Source organism: Balaenoptera borealis (genome assembly GCF_965194805.1).
Source record: "Balaenoptera borealis genome assembly, chromosome: 6".
NCBI classification, from domain to species: domain Eukaryota; kingdom Metazoa; phylum Chordata; class Mammalia; order Artiodactyla; family Balaenopteridae; genus Balaenoptera; species Balaenoptera borealis.
This window is the reverse complement of record NC_138863.1, coordinates 91,413,637-91,433,509: the sequence shown is the minus strand read 5'-3', so window position 1 is coordinate 91,433,509 and position 19,873 is coordinate 91,413,637. Positions and strand designations below refer to the sequence as shown.

Below are 19,873 nucleotides of genomic sequence, written 5' to 3'. Positions count from 1 at the left end.
GCGGCATGCGGTATCTTGGTTCATGAGCTGGGGGTAGGGCTAAATCTCCTGCAGTGGGAGCTCCAAGTCCAAACCACTGGACTAACAGAGAACCTCAGACTCCAGGGAATATTCATCGCAGTGAGGTCTCACAGAGGTCCTCATCTCAGCACCAAGACCCAGCTCTACCCAACAGCCTACAAACTCCACTGTTGGAGGCCCCAGGCCAAACAACCAGTAAAAAAGGAACACAATCCCACTCATTTAAAAAAAAAAAAAATGAGACAGCAAAAAAATATGTCACAGATGAAAGAGTAAGGTAAAAACCTACAAGACCAAATAAATGAAGAGGAAATAGGCAATTCACCGGAAAAAGAATTCAGAGTAATGATAGTAAAGATGATCCTGAATCTTGGAGATAGAATGAAGGCAAGAATTGAGAAAATAAAAGAAATGTTTATCAAAGATCTAGAAGAACTAAAGGACAAACAAACAGATGTGACGAACAAAATAACTGAAATGAAAAATACACTAGAAGGAATCAATAACAGAATAACTGAGGCAGAAGAACAAATAAGTGAGTTGGAAGACAAAATGGTGGAAATAACTGCCGAGGAGCCAAATAACGAAAAAAGAATGAAAAGAATTGAAGACAATCTCAGAGACCTCTGGGACAACACTAAATGCAACGTTTAGAATTATAGGGGTGCCAGAGGAAGAAAAGAAAAAGAAAGAGTCTGAGAAAATATTTGAAGAGATTATAGTCCAAAACTTCCCTAACACGGGAAAGGAAATAGTCATCCAAGTCCAGGAAGCATAGAGAGTCTGATACAGGATAAACCCTAGGAAAAACACACCAAGACACATATTAATCAAATTAACAAAAATAAAATGCAAAGAAAAACTATTAAAAGCAGCAAGGGAAAAACAAAAAATAACATACAAAGGAATCCCCAGAAGGTTATCAGCTGATTTTTCAGCAGAAACTCTGCAGGCCAGAAGGGAGTGGCAGGAAATACTTAAAGTGATGAAAGAGAAAAAACTTCAACCAAGATTGCTCTACACAGCAACGATCGCATTCAGATACGACGAAGAAATCAAAAGCTTTTCAGACAAGCAAAAGCTAAGAGAATTCAGCACCACCAAACCAGCTCTACAACAAATGCTAAAGAAAGTTCTCTAGGCTGGAAACACAAGAGAAGAAAAAGACCCACAAAAACAAATCCAAAACAATTAAGAAAATGGTAATACGAACATACATATCAATAATAACCTTGAATGTAAATAGATTAAATACCCCAACCAAAAGACACAGACCGGCTGAATGGACACAAAAACAAGACCCCTATGTATGCTGTCTACAAGAGACCCACTTCAGACCTAAGGACACATACAGACTGAAAGTGAGGGGATGGAAAAAGATATTTGATCCAAATAGAAATCAAAAGGAAGCTGGAGCAGCAATACTCGTATCAGATAAAATAGACTTTCAAATAAAGACAATTACAAGAGACAAAGAAGGACACTACATAATGATCAAAGGATCAATCCAAGAAGATATAACAATTATAAGTGTTTATGCACCCATAATAGGAGCAACTCAATACATAAGGCAAATGCTAACAACCATGAAAGAGAAATCAACAGTAACACAATAATAGTAGGGGACTTTAACACCCCACTTACACCAATGGATAGATCATCCAAACCAAAAATTAATAATGAGACACAATATTTATATGACACAACAGACCAGATGGCTTTAATTGATACTTATAGGACATTCCACGCAAAAGTGTGCCAGAATACACTTTCTTCTCAAGTGCACATGTAACATTCTCCAGGATACATCACACCTTGGGTCACAAATCAAGCCTTGGGAAAATTTAAGAAAATTGAAATTGTATCAAGCATCTTTTATGACCACACGCTATGAGATTGGAAATCAATTATAGGGAAAAAACTGTGAAAAACACAAATACATGGAAGCTAAACAGTGCACTACTAAATAAACAAGAGATCACTGAAGAAATCAAAGAAGAAATTAAAAATACATAAAAACAAATGACAACGAAAACACAACGACCCAAAACCTATGGGACGCAGTAAACGCAGTTATAAGAGGGAAGTTTATAGCAATTCAATCTCACCTCAAGAAACAAGAAAAATCTCAAATAAACAATCTAACCCTACACTTAAAACAACTAGAGAGAGATGAACAAAGAAAACCCAGCATCAGTGGAAGGAAAGTAATCATAAAAATCAGAGCAGAAATAAATGAAATAGAAACAAAGAAAACAATAGCAAATAAATAAAACTAAAAGCTGGTTCTTTAAGAAGATAAACAAAATTGATAAATCCTTAGCCAGACTAATAAAGAACAAAAGGGAGAGGACGCAAATCAATAAAATCAGAAATGAAAAAGGAGAAGTCACAACCGACACCACAGAAACACAAAGGATTATAAGAGACTACTACAAACAACTATATGCCAATAAAATGGACAACCAGGAAGAAATGGACAAATTCTTGGAAAGGTACAATTTTCCTATACTGAACCAGGAAGAATTAGAGAATAAAAACAGACCTACAACAAGTAATGAAATTGAAAACGTAACTAAAAATATTCCAACAAACAAAAGTCCAGAACGAGATGGCTTCACAGGCAAATTCTATCAAACATGTAGAGAAGAGCTAACACCGATCTTTCTCAAACTCTTCCAAAAAATTGCAGAGGGAGAAACACTCCCAAATTCATTCTATGAAGCCACCATCACCCTGGTACCAAAACCAAAAAAAGATATCAGAAAAAAAGAAAATTATACACCAGTATCACTGATGAACATAGATGCAAAAATCCTGAACAAAATACTAGCAAACAGAATCCAACAACACATAAAAAGGATCATACACCATGATCAAGTGCGATTTATCCCAGGTATGCAAGGATTCTTCAGTATATGCAAATCAATCAATGTGACACACCACATTAACAAATTAAGGAATAAAAACCACGTGATCATCTCAATGGATGCAGAAAAAGCTTTTGACAAAATTCAACACACATTTATGATAAAAACTCCCTAGAAAATGGGCATAGAGGGAACCTACCTCAACATAATAAAGGCCATATACGACAAACCCACAGCAAGCATCATACTCAGTGGTGAAAAACTAAAAGCATTTCCACTAAGATCAGGAACAAGACAAGGATGTCCACTCTCATCACTATTATTCAACATAGTTTTGGAAGTCCTAAGCATGGCAATCAGAAAAGAAAAAGAACTAAAAGGAATAGAAATTGGAAAAGAAAAAGTAAAACTGTCACTCTTTCCAGATGACATGATACAATACATAGAAAATCCTAAAGATGCCACCAGAAAACTACTAGAAGTAATCAATGAATTTGGTAAGGTGGCAGGATACAAAATGAATGTACAGAAATCTCTGGAATTCCTATACACTAACAATGAAAGATCAGGAAGAGAAATTAAGGAAACACCCCATTTACCAATGCAACAGAAAGAATAAAATACCTAGGAATAAACCTGCCTAAGGAGGCGAAAGACTTGTACTCAGAAAAGCATAAAACACTGATGAAAGAAATCAAAGATGACATAAACAGATGGAGAAATATACCATGTTCTTGGATTGGAAGAATCAATATTGTGTAAATGACTATACTACCAAACGCAATCCACAGATTCAATGCAATCCCTATCAAACTACCAATGGCATACTTCACAGATTTAGAACAAAAAATTTCACTATTCGAATGGAAACACAAAAGACCCTGAAAAGGCAAAGCAATCTTGAGAAAGAAAAAAGGAGTCGGAGTAATCAGGCTCCCTGACTTCAAACTATACCACAAAGCTACAGTAATCAAGAAATATAGATCAATGGTACAGGATAGATGCCCAGAGATAAACTCACGCACATATGGTCACCTAATTTACAACAAAGGAGGCAAGAACAAACAATGGAGAAAAGACAGCCTCTTCAATAACTGGTGCTGGGAAAACTCGACAGCAACACGTAAAAGAATTAAATTAGAACACTACCTAACACCATACACAAAAATAAACTCCAAATGGATTAAAAAACTAAATGTAAGACAAGACACTATTAAAACTCTTAGAGGAAAACATGGGAAAAACACTCTTTGACATAAACCACAGCAATACCTTTTTTGACCTGCCTCCTAGAGTAACAGAAATAAAAACAAAAATAAACAAATGGGACCTAATGAAACTTAAAAGCTTTTGCACAGCAAAGGAAACCATAAACAGGAAAAAAAGACAACCCTCAGAATGGGAGAAAATATTTTCAAATGAAAAAACAGACAAAGGATTAATCTCCAAAATATACAAACAGCTAATGGAGCTCAATATCAAAAAAACAAAGAATCCAATTAAAAAATGGCAGAAGACCTAAATAGACATTTCACCAAGGAAGACATGCAGATGGACAAGAGGCACATGAAAAGATGCTCAACATCACTAATTATCAGAGAAATGCAAATCAAAACTACAATGAGGTATCACCTCACTCTGGTCAGAATGATCATTATCAAAACAATCTACAAACAATAAATGCTGGAGAGGGTGTGGAGAAAAGGGAACCCTCCTGCACTGTTGGTGGGAATGTAAATTGATACAGCCACTATGGAAAACTGTATGGAGTTTCCTTAAAAAACTAAAAATACAATTACCATATGACCCAGCAATCCCACTACTGGGCATATACCCTGAGAAAACCATAATTCCAAAAGAGACATGCAGAGTCCCTCCCATCAGGAAACTTGCACAAGCCTCTTAGATAGCCTCAGCCACCAGAGGGCGGACAGCAGAAGCAAGAAGAACTACAACCCTGCAGCCTGTGGAACAAAAACCACATTCACAGAAAGATAGACAAGATGAAAAGGCAGAGGGCTATGTACCAGATGAAGGAACAAGATAAAACCCCAGAAAAACAACTAAATGAAGTGGAGGTAGGCAACCTTCCAGAAAGAGAATTCAGAATAATGATACTGAAGATGATCCAGGACCTCGTAAAAAGAATGGAGGAAAAGATTGAGAAGATGCAAGACATGTTTAACAAAGATATAGAAGAATTAAAGAACAAACAAACAGAGATGAACAATATAAAAACTGAAATGAAAACTACACTTGAAAGAATCAATAGCAGAATAACTGAGGAAGAAGAACGGAGAAGTTACCTGGAAGACAGAATAGTGGAATTCACTGCTGCGGAACAGAATAAAGACAAAAGAACGAAAAGAAATGAAGACAGCCTAAGAGACCTCTGGGACAACATTAAACACAACAACATTCGCATTATAGGAGTCCCAGAAGGAGAAGAGACAGAGAAAGGATCAGAGAAAATATTTGCAGAGATTATAGTCAAAAACTTCCCTAACATGGGAAAGGAAATAGCCACCCAAGTCCAGGAAGCGCAGAGAGTCCCTTACAGGATAAACCCAAGGAGAAACACGCCAAGACACATAGTAATCAAAGTGGCAAAAATTAAAGACAAAGAAAAATTATTGAAAGCAGCAAGGGAAAAACGACAAATAACATACAAGGGAACTCCCATAAGGTTAACAGCTGATTTCTCAGCAGAAACTCTAAAAGCCAGAAGGGAGTGGCATGATATACTTAAAGTGATGAAAGGGAAGAACCTACAAACAAGATTACTCTACCTGGCAAGGATCTCATTCAGATTCGATGGAGAAATCAAAAGCTTTACAGACAAGCAAAAGCTAAGAGAATTCAGCACCACCCAACCAGCTCTACAACAAATGCTAAAGGAACTTCTCTAAGTGGGAAATACAAGAGAAGAAAAGGACCTACAAAAACAAACCCAAAACAATTAAGAAAATGGTCATGGGAATATACATATTGATAATTACCTTAAACGTGAATGGATTAAATGCTCCAACCAAAAGACACAGGTTTGCTGAATGGATATAAAAAGACCCATATATATGCTGTCAACAAGAGACCCACTTCAGACCTAGGGACACATACAGACTGAAAGTGAGGGGATGGAAAAAGATATTCCATGCAAATGGAAATCACAAAAAACCTGGAGTAGCAATACTCATATAAGATAAAATAGACTTTAAAATAAAGAATGTTACAAGAGACAAGGAAGGACACTACATAATGATCAAGGGATCAATCCAAGAAGAAGATATAACAATTATAAATATATATGCACCCAACATAGGAGCACCTCATACATAAGGCAACTGCTAACACCTATAAAAGAGGAAATCGACAGAACACAAAAATAGTGGGGGACTTTAACACCTCACTTACACCAATGGACAGATTATCCAAACAGAAAATTAATAAGGAAACACAAGCTTTAAATGGCACAATAGACCAGATAGATTTAGTTGATATTTATAGCACATTCCATCCAAAAACAGCAGACTACACTTTCTTCTCAACTGTGCATGGAACATTCTCCAGGATACACCACACCTTGGGTCACAAATCAAGCCTCAGTAAATTTAAGAAAATTGAAATCATATCAAGCATTTTTTCTGACCACAATGCTATGAGATTAGAAATCAATTACAGGGAAAAAAACCATAAAAAACAGAAACACATGGAGGCCAAACCACACGTTACTAAATAACCAAGAGATCACTGAAGGAATCAAAGAGAAAATGAAAAAATACCTAGAGACAAATGACAATGAAAACACGATGATCCAAAACCTATGGGATGCAGCAAATGCAGTCCTAAAAGGGAAGTTTATAGCTATACAAGCCTACCTCAAGAAAGAAGAAAAATCTCAAATAAACAATCCAACTTTACACCTAAAGGAACTAGAGAAAGAAGAACAAACAAAACCCAAAGTTAGCAGAAGGAAAGAAATCATAAAGATCAGAGCGGAAATAAAAGAAATAGAAACAAAGAAAACAATAGCAAAGATCAATAAAACTAAAAGCTGGTTCTTTGAGAAGATAAACAAAATTGATAAGCCATTAGCCAGACTCATCAAGAAAAAGAGGGAGTGGACTCAAATCAATAAAATTAGAAATGAAAAAGGAGAAGTTACAATAGACACCGGAGAAATACAAAGCATCCTAAGAGACTACTACAAGCAACTCTATGCCAATAAAATGGACAACCTGGAAGAAATGGACAAATTCTTAGAAAGGTATAACCTTCCAAGACTGAACCAGGAAGAAACAGAAAATATGAACAGACCAATCACAAGTAATGAAATTGAAACTGTGATTAAAAATCTTCCAACAAACGAAAGTCCAGGACCAGATGGCTTCACAGGTGAATACTATCAAACAGTTAGAGAAGAGTTAACACCCATCCTTCTCAAACTCTTCCAAAAAATTGCAGAGGAAGGAACACTCCCAAACTCATTCTATGAGGCCACCATCACCCACCCTGATACCAAAACCAGACAAAGATACTACAAAAAAAGAAAATTACAGACCAATATCACTGATGAATATAGATGCAAAAATCTTCAACAAAATACTAGCAAACAGAATCCAACAATGCATTAAAAGGATCATACACCACGATCAAGTGGGATTTATCCCAGGGATGCAAGGATTCTTCAATATACACAAATCAATCAATGTGATACACCATATTAACAAATTGAAGAATAAAAACCATATGATCATCTCAATAGATGCAGAAAAAGCTTTTGACAAAATTCAACACCCATTTATGATAAAAACTCTCCAGAAAGTGGGCATAGAGGGAACCTACCTCAACATACTTAAGGCCATATATGACAAACCCACAGCAAACATCATTCTTAACAGTGAAAAACTGAAAGCATTTCCTCTAAGATAAGGAACGAGACAAGGATGTCCACTCTCACCACTATTATTCAATATAGTTTTGGAAGTCCTAGACACGGCAATCAGAGAAGAAAAAGAAATAAAAGGAATACAAATTGGAAAAGAAGCAGTAAAACTGTCACTGTTTGCAGATGACATGATACTATACATAGAGAATCCTAAAAATGCCACCAGAAAACTACTAGAGCTAATCAATGAATTTGGTAAAGTTGCAGGATACAAAATTAATGCACAGAAATCTCTTGCATTCCTATACACTAATGATGAAAAATCTGAAAGAGAAATTATGGAAACACTCCAATTTACCATTGCAACAAAAAGAATAAAATACTTAGGAATAAACCTACCTAGGGAGACAAAAGACCTGTATGCAGAAAACTGTAAGACACTGATGAAAGAAGTTAAAGATGACACCAACAGATGGAGAGATATACCATGTTCTTGGATTGGAAGAATCAATATTGTGAAAATGGCTATACTACCCAAAGCAATCTACAGATTCAGTGCAATCCCTATCAAATTACCAATGGCATTTTTTACGGAACTAAAACAAATCATCTTAAAATTTGTACGGAGACACAAAAGACCCCGAATAGCCAAAGCAGTCTTGAGGGAAAAAAACGGAGCTGGAGGAATCAGACTCCCTGAGTTCAGACAATACTACAAAGCTACAGTAATCAAGACAATATGGTACTGGCACAAAAACAGAAACATAGATCAATGGAACAAGATAGAAAGCCCAGAGATAAACCCACGCACCTATGGTCAACTAACCTATGACAAAAGAGGCAAAGATATACAATGGAGAAAAGACAGTCTCTTCAATAAATGGTGCTGGGAAAACTGGACAGCTGCATGTAAAAGAATGAAATTAGAATACACCCTAACACCATACACAAAAATAAACTCAAAATGCATTCGAGATCTAAATGTAAGACAGGACACTATAAAACTCTTAGAGGAAAACACAGGAAGAACACTCTGACATAAATCACAGCAAGATCTTTTTTGATCCACCTCCTAGAGTAATGGAAATAAAAACAAAAATAAACAAATGGGACCTAATGAAACTTCAAAGCTTTTGCACAGCAAAGGAAACCATAAACAAGATGAAAAGACAACCCTCAGAATGGGAGAAAATATTTGCAAACGAACAAAGGACAAAGGATTAATCTCCAAAATATATAAACACCTCATGCAGCTCAATATTAAAACAACAAACAACCCAATCCAAAAATGGGCAGAAGACCTAAATAGACATTTCTCCAAAGAAGACATACAGATGGCCAGGAAGCACATGAAAAGATGCTTAACATCACTAATTATCAGAGAAATGCAAATCAAAACTACAATGAGCTATCACCTCACACCAGTCAGAATGGGTATCATCAGAAAATCTACAAACAACAAATGCTGGAGAGGGTGTGGAGAAAAGGGAACCCTCTTGCACTGTTGGTGGGAATGTAAACTGATACAGCCACTAAGGAGGACCATATGGAGTTTCCTTAAAAAACTAAAAATAGAATTACCATATGACCCAGCAATCCCACTACTGGGCATATACCCAGAGAAAACCATTATTCAAAATGACACACGCACCCCAATGTTCATTGCAGCACTATTTACAATAGCCAGGTCATGGAAGCAACCTAAATGCCCATCGACAGACGAATGGATAAAGAAGTTGTGGTACAAATATACAATGGAATATTACTCAGCCATAAAAAGGAACAATATTGGGTCATTTGTAGAGACATGGATGGATCTAGAGATTGTCATACAGAGTGAAGTAAGTCAGAAAGAGAAAAATATCGTATATTAATGCATACATGTGGAACCTAGAAAAATGGTACAGATGAACCGGTTTGCAGGGCAGAAACTGAGATACACATGTAGAGAACAAACGTATGGACACCAAGGGGGGAAAGCGGCAGGAGGTGGGGGTGGTGGTGTGATGAATTGGGCGATTGGGATTGACATGTATACACTCATGTGTATAAAATAGATGACTAATAAGAACCTGCTGTATAAAAAAATAAATAAAAGAAAAAAAAATTTTTTTTTAATAATGGAAAAAAAAAAGAGACATGCACCACAATGTTCTTTGCAGCACCATATACAATAGCCAGGACTTGGAAGCAACCTAAATGTCCATGGACAGATGAATGGATAAAGAAGATGTGACACATATATATAATGGAATCTTAGCCATAAAAAGAAATGAAATTAAGTTATTAGTAGTGAGGTAGATGGACCTAGTGTCTGTCATACAGAGTGAAGTGCGAAAGAGAAAAACAAATATCATATGCTAACACATATATACGGAATCTAAAAAAAAAAATGGTACTGATGAACCTAGTTTCAGGGCAGGAATAAAGAGGTAGACATAGAGAATGGACTTGAGGACATGGGGTGGGAGGGGAAGCTGGGGCAAAGTGAGAGTAGCGTCGGCATATATACACTACCGAATGTAAAACAGTCAGCTAGTGGGAAGCAGCAGCATAGCACAGGGAGATCAGCTGGGTGCTTTGTTATGACCTAGAGCGGGGGTATAGGGAGGATGGGAGAGGCTCAAGAGGGAGGGGATATGGGGACATATGTATGTATATGGCTGATTCACTTTGGTGTACAACAGAAAGTAGCACAGTATTGTGAAGCAATTATACTCCAATAAAGATCTATTAAAAAAAATAAAGATGACGAGTAAGTTTCTGGCTTGAGCTACTGATAAAAGATGATGCTATTTATTGAAAACAGATGGGGGTAGGGAGAACAGGTCTGTGGGGTGTGGAATCACAAGGTCTGTTTGGGACTTCCTAAGTTCAAGAAGCTTTGTGAGTCATCCAATGGGTAAAGTCAAGTGGGATGTTGAAAATCTGAGTCTGGAATCATCTCCACTAAATCAGCAGCAGTGAGCATGGGGTTGACCAGAGTCAGCATCACCTGTGCACAGGTGTAAGCAGCCACCCTGAACAGTGGTGTGGTGGAATAGGAAAAGCCGAGCAGGAAAGCGAGGAAATAGAGGCTCTTTTTCTCCCTTTCCAGTATTTAGATGTTGGATTCATTCCAACTTTCTACCACTCACAATGGTGCAATCGTTTATAATATACACTCGAATTCAGTATTTAGATGTTGGATTCATTCCAACTTTCTACCACTCACAATGGTGCAATCGTTTATAATATACACTCGAATACTGGGGTCGAATTCCAGCTGTACCTCTTATTAGATGTGTAACTTCAGCAAAGGTATTTAAGTTCTCAATGCCTCAATTTCCTCATCTATAAAAGAGGGATATCACAATCATTTCACCAGGTTGTTTTGAAAAATAAATTAATATGTTTGTACACACACACATCACTTAATGTTGTACCTGGCATATTAGTGCTATTTACGTATTTGCTATTATTTTTATAATGATTAATCTACAGTAACATTTCTCAAACTTTGTCTATTGACAGGATCTTTGTTTAAAATAGTATCATGCAGAAACCCAATATGTAAAAGAAGTAAAGACCAAATGGCTGTGGCTGGAAGGTAGCACCTGGAGCCCCCGAGCCCCCATCCCAGCTTAGCACTTTTCCTTGCCTTTCCCACCACTGAGGAAGATCTGTGAAACTTCTAAACAACCGCCAAACTAGGTAATCTTTCAAAAATGAGAGAAAAATAAAGATTTTTCAGACTTACAAGCAATAAAGACTCCACCATCCACAAATCCTCACTAAAGGAACTCTGTGCTTTGGCAATAAGAAAAGTGAAGCCGGAAGGTCAGTCCATCTTTCTGGAGTGATGCGTCTTCTCCACTTAGTTTGTTTCACACTGTATGGAGGGTCCTCCGTGTGCATCACAATCCTGGCCTTCCTCCCCCGACCCCACCCTGGCCTCACTCAGTCCTCCTCCAAGGAAGAGTGAGTTAACATGATTGGAAAAATTGAGAAGAGAGACTGGATGTAAGTAGGCCAGCCCCTCCTTCTCCCCTTCTGCTTGGGACCTAGGCTGCCTGCAGGGTAGTACCTTGTGGGGCGCATAGGGGCCACGTGTGGGGAGGCCTGCCCTCATCCAGCACTGCCTATGCCTTAGTTAGTATGACCATCTACTGGGATGGTAGTTCTAGGAACTGGTATTTGGAAGCCCACTTGTCCACCAACGGGAATTTTTCTAATATCCTACTGGTAACAAAGGTCATATTTTGGTCCCCATATGCCTTACACTTTTGTCTGATTTCTCAATTGGTTCTGAAAACTTGGACGAGGAAGAAGTGCTATTTAAAGACCTCCTTGCCCTCCAACAATGTGGGACAAAACAAACAACAGTGAACTCAGAAAGGGATCAAATACATTGGCAAATTCCTGAGATAGGGAAGGACCAGATCGCAAAAACAAAATTTGTTTATCCTACAGAGGAAGTTGGATTTTATGCGACCAGGAGGCAAAGGCCATTAGAACACTTTCAATCAAAGGTGACGTGACCAGCTTAGTATTTTGATTATTTTCTTAGATGGGGTCGGTGTGGAAGAAAGAGAGCACTTTCAAACGGGAAACGTTCGAAAGAGAAGGTGGCATTTTCTGAAGGCCAAATTCACCTGCTTTAGAACTTTCTCTAAGGCTGTCGCAAATGATGATGTCATGTTTTTCCAAACTACTGACTAATTTTGAACAGCTGGTCAGCTGGCTCAGTAAGCTTGCATTAAACCAAACAATCAGATAAGCAAAACTACAACTGCGTTTGGGATTCTTATCACAATGTTTCGAAATATGCTTTACAACTTTTCATTCAAGAAAAAGAATGAAGTAATGTTGTTTCTCTTCTGACCTCCAAAGTTTACATTTTCCTAGAATATCCATGATACATTATTATTGAGAATTTTAAAAGTCAAAATATTGATAGTCACAAAGTGATGGCTTGAAAACTTGTGGCTGTAAAATAGACCATTTGTCATTCACAAAATCAGCACAGTATTAAATGTTGATACAAAACAGAAGTATACTACATTGCTGCAGTAGTATTTTTTTTCTCTCTGAAGATAATTTTTTAGCAATGTCGAAGTAGGTCAGGTAAGCTTAATGATACCTTTAAGCCATAAGCTAGCCCTTGGTCCCTTACTTTTCTGAGTCTTCTATTTTTGCCCCATTCCTCTGAGCAAGATACTTCCACCAGACCAAGGCAACTGCTTTCGACCCTGAGATAAAGGTTTGGGTCTCTGCCACAAACATGTTCTATGTTCCATGGCTGGGGTTGTCCAGCACTGTACCAAGCATTGGGTGTCCTGGGATAAGCAAGACATGATACAATCCACGTTTCCAAAGAACTTTTGGTCTCCTGGAAAAACAGGAGTAATACAAAATTACAACACAGCAAAATTTGTAAATGATTACAAATCTTCGTAAAAATTACAAAAACAGCATAATAGTAACACCCCCCATGCTCACTTCCTAATGGTCCCGCCCTCCATCAGGAAATCCCCTGACACTGTCCTCTACTGATGAGGAAGGAATTTTGGGGGGAAAACACAAGAAACAAGATAAAAATAGTCACCTATGTAGGCTTACCAGACAAATCAACTGGCACAAAAAATGTCATCATCAGATTGCCCTACCTCCAAGTGGGGTCACTTGGGGACTTAAGTTCTTCTCCTGTTTTGTTGTTATTGCTTGTTCTTTGTCTTTTTCCCCCACACACGGCTGCTAAGTGCTCCCTTTCTTTATTGCCTACATTCATCCCCCACAACAGGGTCCTCTTTTCCAAAGTGCAAGCCTAGCTATTTCCGCCTCCCCGCTGAACCCTGGGGAACATAATATATTAATAAAGGAACTCTTTCAGTAACAGAAATCCTACCCAAAGTAGTTGAAAGAAAGACCTGTCTAGCTTTCTAACTGGGAAGTTCAAGCAATAAACTTCAGGCACGGCTAGATCCTGGTGCTCAAATGATGTCTTCAAGGATTTGACTTTCTCACTCTGTCTCTGTTTTGCTCTGGGCTGATTCTCCCCCTCAAAGTGGCAAAGATGGCCACCAGGAGCTCTAGGATTGCATCATTTTTATAGCTAATAATCCTATCTCCTTCTTCCACTTCCCACTCCCCCTCCCCCCATTCTTTCTTTCCATAAAGCTACAGCAAAACTTCCAGGGACTGTTCACCAGAGAGATGCTATGAAGAAACAAATGTATATTCACTTCACACAGAACTCCTTTAATATTTTCTAAAGATTCTTTACTAACTGGGAATAAAACATGACGAAATTGTAGTGGTAAGAAACTATGTAGCTTAATACTTTTCATGGACTTCTTTCTGGAATTTATGGAAACATAAATGGAATTAAACAGGCTCTTTCTTAGCTCCTTTCACTGACCCATTTCTCATTGTACTGTTTAGAAACATCTCCACCCAACTCCTTTATTTGGGTTTTTGGTTCTATTTACAATGATGCTCATGGGCTTTCCCAACTTCTTGGTTGGCATCCTTTCCTTCTAATTCATAGAGCCAACATCAGAATGAAATTTTGTAGCTGCTAGTTATCAACAATAGATTTAAAGAGAGCCAAGTAAGATTTATCTTCTCAGAGAAACATGCTAGTCTATCTATCTAGATGTAACATCTTCTGACTTCACATAGGAAAGCTGACTTATTTAATTCTGTAATGCTTGACCTGTTCTTCATGCCAAAATTCTTTTAACGTTTTTTTAATTAAGTCTTTTACTAAAATATAGTTAATTTACAATGTTGTGTCAGTTTCAAGTGTACAGCAAAGTGATTCAGTAAGACATATATATTTTTTTTCAGATTCTTTTCTATTCTACTATAGGTTATTACAAGATATTGAGTATAGTCCCCTGTGCTATACAGTAGGTCCTTGTTGTTTACCTATTTTATATATAGCAGTGTGTACGTTAATCCCAGACTCATAATTTATCTCCCCCCACCCCTCTCCCTCTATCCCCTTTGGTAACCATAAGTTTGTTTTCTATGTCTGTGAGTATTTTTCCATCTTGTAAATAAGATCATTTGTATCATTTTTTTAGATTCCACATATAAGTGATATTACATATTTGTCTTTCTCTGCCTGGCTGACTTCACTTAGTATGATAATCTCTAGGTCCATCCAATGCCAACATTCTTTAACAGTGGTTGCCAAACACAGAGCTGGAAGGCTGTCTCCTTATACTGGAACACAGCAAGCCGGTGCCAAGCTGTGAGAAACACTCAAGAGGGAGAACAGAGTCCAAGAACTCAAAGAAAACGCACATTGCACACGTTCCCCTCTGCTGAGCTGGCCCCTTAACCCTGACATTCCCTCAGCCTATAAAAAAGTGGATATAATGTAAAATACTCAGCCCACCACCTGTAAATGTGAGGAAAACAAATCTTCCTCACATGGTAGGAAGAAGGCATCAACACTGTATCACTGGAGTATTACCTGAGCATGATCAAGATGAAAGTAACAGCATGGCAAGAACAAACAAATATTTAACATGAAGTAAAACAGCCCCACTTAAAATAAATTATAGCTTAAAACAAGAAGGAAATATCTCACAGTTGTTTCAGGCTATAGACAGATTTCATAAGAATAAAAATTCATTTTTTTTAATGGCTCAAAAACAAATCAATAAAGCAACAGTATGAGATGAAAAGGAAATCTGCCAATCTGAGAAAAATAACTGAGGGTGGATAACATTGTTCTATGGCTATGAAATTCTTTGGCTCTTCTCTCTTTCTTTAAATAAAATAGAGCTGATGAACTCTGGAAATGAAATGGACTCACTGTTTGAAAAGATTCCCTAAGATACCAACTGTTTTCTGCTTTGAGGATTATACTTTCCCTCAAATTTGGAAAGATCAAGGCTTCATGATGATACAGGTGGAAACTTGGCAAATGCACACATGTGCATATGCACACATACACGTGTGTGTGTGTGCATGCACTTGCAGACACACACATGCTCCAGTGGGGAGGAGTAAGTATTTGAGACTTGTTGAAGAGTTAAAATCTTTGTGATCCTTTAAGAAAGTAACATAAATTGGCAAGTATGTGCTGGTCATTCTCATTGGTCAACTCCCCACCCGCCACTGTCAGTACCACCATTCTCCGCCCCTCTCTGCCTTGCTCTGGTGCAGGGGAAGCTGACTCCTGAGACTTGTTCCCATGCCCCCAGGCTTCCAGGTGGGCAGGAAAGTCAGAGGGTGGGAGAAGGGAGAATCCTAGGTATTTCTTCCCTCTCTCCCCTGTTCCCATGCATGATCCTCCACAACTCTAGCTTACATGGGAGGGATCCCCTCTTCCACATGTTCACTGTCAGTGGACTCCAGGAACACTCTTTCCTTCCCTTGAGCAGTAGTCCTAGGGATGGGAGCATCTTTAAGCAGTTGTTAGTCTCTGGGATCTTACTATTCCTTGACTTTTTTCTCTTAACCTCATCCCCAACCCAACAATAATCCTTTTCTTAATATCTCTAAATTTTAAGCATGGAGGATGAATTCTGTTTCCTGCCATGATCCTGAGTTGTAAAAACAGAAACCGATTTTGGCCAAATTGAGAAAAAATAAACAAATTAGAAAGAGCAAAGGAAAGAAAAAAGTCTGCTGAATATGGAATTGCTCTCACAGAGAAAAGGCTAGAAATAATAAATGCAAAAAGAAGGTGAAGGAGAAAGAAAGAAAGGTCTAAGAGATTAGAGAGAAGCTAATAGATAATAAAGATAGATAAAAAGTATCTACCATAAAAATATTGGGTCGTAAGGAACTAAACAAATAAAGCAGAAATGAAAAAACAAATTTGAAAATATAGAACTAGAAAAGTTTCCCAGAAATGAAGAAAATAAATGCTGCAGACTAAAGGAATATGCTGTGTTTGAAGTAAACTTGATGCAAAGCAGTCAACACCAATTTATATTCTAAGTATACTATTCTTTATATGCTAGTTAGGCTATTATCAAGGATAAAGAAAAACTATTCAAGCATAATACAGAAAAAAACAATCACTATCACAAGGGAAGAAATCATGCTGCCCTCATACTCCTTTACAACAGAGCTTGGTTCTACAAAGTTCTCAGGGAAAGAGAATCATTGTTATAGTACATTATGTATTTCTATATGTTAAAAAAGAATTCTTAAGAAAACCTGGAAGATGGATACCATGAGATGAGAGAAGATACGTGATATGTGCTAATGTCTTCATCATACATACCAGGTAATCACTCTATTTTATTTGTTATGGTGATCTGTGACCAACTGAGGCCATGTGTCTGGGGTGTTGGTTCTGTCCCTCCTCTGGGCACCTCCATTCTCCTCCACATGGCCTGTCTGGGTAGTCTCAGGGTTCCAAGAGGAAGCACTGCCGAGAAGACGAGCCCCCAAAGGACAAGCGCTTATTATTAAGCCTCTGCTTATGTCACGCTTGCTAATATCCCATTGGCCAAAGCAAGCACATGGTCAAGCCAGACTCAGTTTGGAAATGTATACACAGGGAATTTGGATCTCAACTACCATTTTTGGCAAGTAATTTAATTTCTCCGTGTCTCAGTTTCCTCCTCTGTAAAATAAAGATAACATCTGGTTCACATTATTTGGGGGATTAAATGAGACAATAAAAATATAGCTAACAAAGGACCTAAGAAATAGTAGGTGGTTGACAGATACTAATTCCCACTTGTTATACACCTGCAAAAGGTGTCTCTTGTTAAAAAGAAAATTGGTTGCTTACCTCATCAAATTGGCTTTTGAATAAGCCTCACATTTTTGTACAGTTGTGATTAGCATTGTTTTAAATCTGCTTTTCAATGGTTTTATTTATATTGGGTCCCTTATGCAAATCATGTAATTCCTTCCATATAGTGATTTCATTATTTTCTATTTCTTTTGTTTGTCATCTTATCTTTTATTTTTACAGACTTCTAATTTAAAGAATATTTCCCTTGAACTACCTGAAGGGCATCTCATTTTTTTCCAACTTCATTGAGATATAATGATATACAGGCGCACCTCATTTTATCGTGCTTCACTTTGTTTTGATTCACAGATACGGAGTTTTTTACAAATTGAAGGTTTGTGAGAACTCTGTGTTGAGCAAGCCTATTGGCATGATTATTCCAACAGCATTTGCTCACTTTTTGCCTCTGTGTCACATTATGGTAATTCTTGCCACAATATTCCCTTAAGCCAAAGCCTAATTCAGAGTAAAGCCCTAACTCTCTTCAATTCTATGAAGGCTGAGAGAGGTGAGGAAGCTGCACAAGAAAAGTTTGAAGTGAGCAGAGGTTGGTTCCTGAAGTTTAAAGAAGCCATCTCCATAACATAAAAGTCCAAGGTGAAGCAGCAAGTAATCCAGAAGATCTAGCTAAGAAAATTAATGAAGGTGGCTACACTAAACAAACAACAGATTTTCAGTGTAGATGAAACAGCCTTCTATTGGAAGAAGATGTCATCTAGGACTTCCATAGCTAGAGAGGAGAAGTCAGTGCCTGGCTTCAAAACTTCAAAGGACAGGCTGACTCTCTTGTTAGGGGCTAATGTTCACTTACCATTCTGAAAATCCTAGGGCCCTTAGGAATTATGCTAAATCTACTCTGCGTATGCTCTATAAATGGAACAGCAAAGCTTGGGGGACAGCACATCTGTTTACAACATGGTTTACTGTTTTAAGCCCACTATTGAGACCTACTGCTCAGAAAAAAAAGATTCCTTTTAAAATATTACTGCTTATTGACAATGTACCTGGTCACCCAAGAGCTCTGATGGAGATGTATGAGATTCATGTTGTTTTCATACCTGCTAACACAACATCCACTCTACAGCCCAGGGATCAAGGAGCAATTTCAACTCTCAAGTTTTATTACCCATGATATACATTTTGTAAGGCTATAGCTGCCATAGGCAGTGATTCCTCTAATGGATCTGGGCAAAGTAAATTGAAAACCTTCTGGAAAGGACTCACCGTTCTAGGTGCCATGAAGAACATTCATGATTCATGGGAAGAGGTGAAAATACCAACATTAACAGGAATTTGGAAGAAGTTGATTCCAACCCTCATGGATGACTTTGAGGGGTTCAAGATTTCAGTGGAGGAAGGCACTGCAGATGTGGTGGAAATAACAAGAGAACTAGAAATAGAAGTGGAAACTGAAAATGTAACAGAATTGCTGCCATCTCATGATAATACTTGAGCAGATGGGGAGTTGCTTCTTATGGATGAGCAAAGAAAGTGGTTTCTTAAGATGGAAACTACTCCTGGTGAAGCTGCTGTGAAGATTGTTGAAATGACAACAAAGGATTTAGAACATTATGTAAACTTAGTTGTCTCCAATTTGAAAGAATTTCTACTGTGGGTAAAATGTTATCAAACAGCATTGCATGCTACAGAGAAATTGTTCAGGAAAAGAAGAGTCAAAGCAGCAAACTTCATTGTTATCTTATTTTAATAAATGGCCCCAGCCACCCCAACTTTCAGCAACCACCATACTGATCAGTCAGTAGCCATCAACATCAAGGCAAAACCCTGTATCAGCAGAAAGATTACAACTTGCTGTAGGCTCAGATGATGGTTAGCACTTTTAGCAATAGAATATTTAACTAAGGTATGTACATTGCTTTTTTAGACAATGCTATTGCACACTTAATAAACTACAGTATGGTGTAAACTTAACTTTTATATGCACTGAGAAACCAAAAAATTGGTGTGACTCACCTTACTGCAATGTTCACTTTATTGTGGTGGAATGGAATCAAACATTAAAGCTCTGCTCTTACAGCAACTTTTAATTATATAATAGAGTATTGATAACTATAGTTACCATGCTGCATATTAGATCCTCAGAATTTTATTCATCTTGTAAGTGAAAGTTTGTACCCTTTGATCAACATCTCCCAATTTCCCCTACACCTCGACATCTGGCAACCACCATTTTACTACCTGTTTTTATGAGTTCACTGCTTTTATTTTTTTATTTTTATTTTCATTTTCATTTTTTAATATATTGGAGTATAACTGCTTTACGCTGTTGTGTTAGTTGCTGCTGTATAACAAAGTGAATCAGCTATACGTATACATATATCC

The 19,873-nt window shown here is 37.6% G+C and overlaps 1 long non-coding RNA gene across 1 annotated transcript in view; it reads right to left on the bottom strand.

Annotated features, from left to right (window-relative positions):
- Positions 1–12,949, bottom strand: part of LOC309630500 — a 141,858-nt gene extending 128,909 nt beyond the window's left edge. Inside the window, exons 1-2 of the long non-coding RNA XR_014245707.1 lie at positions 12,932–12,949; positions 11,516–11,560 (exon numbers count right to left, since the gene is read on the bottom strand). This is a non-coding gene — a long non-coding RNA (uncharacterized lncRNA). The remainder of the gene's footprint in view (positions 1–11,515; positions 11,561–12,931) is intronic.
- Between the last annotated feature and the right edge of the window lie 6,924 nt (positions 12,950–19,873).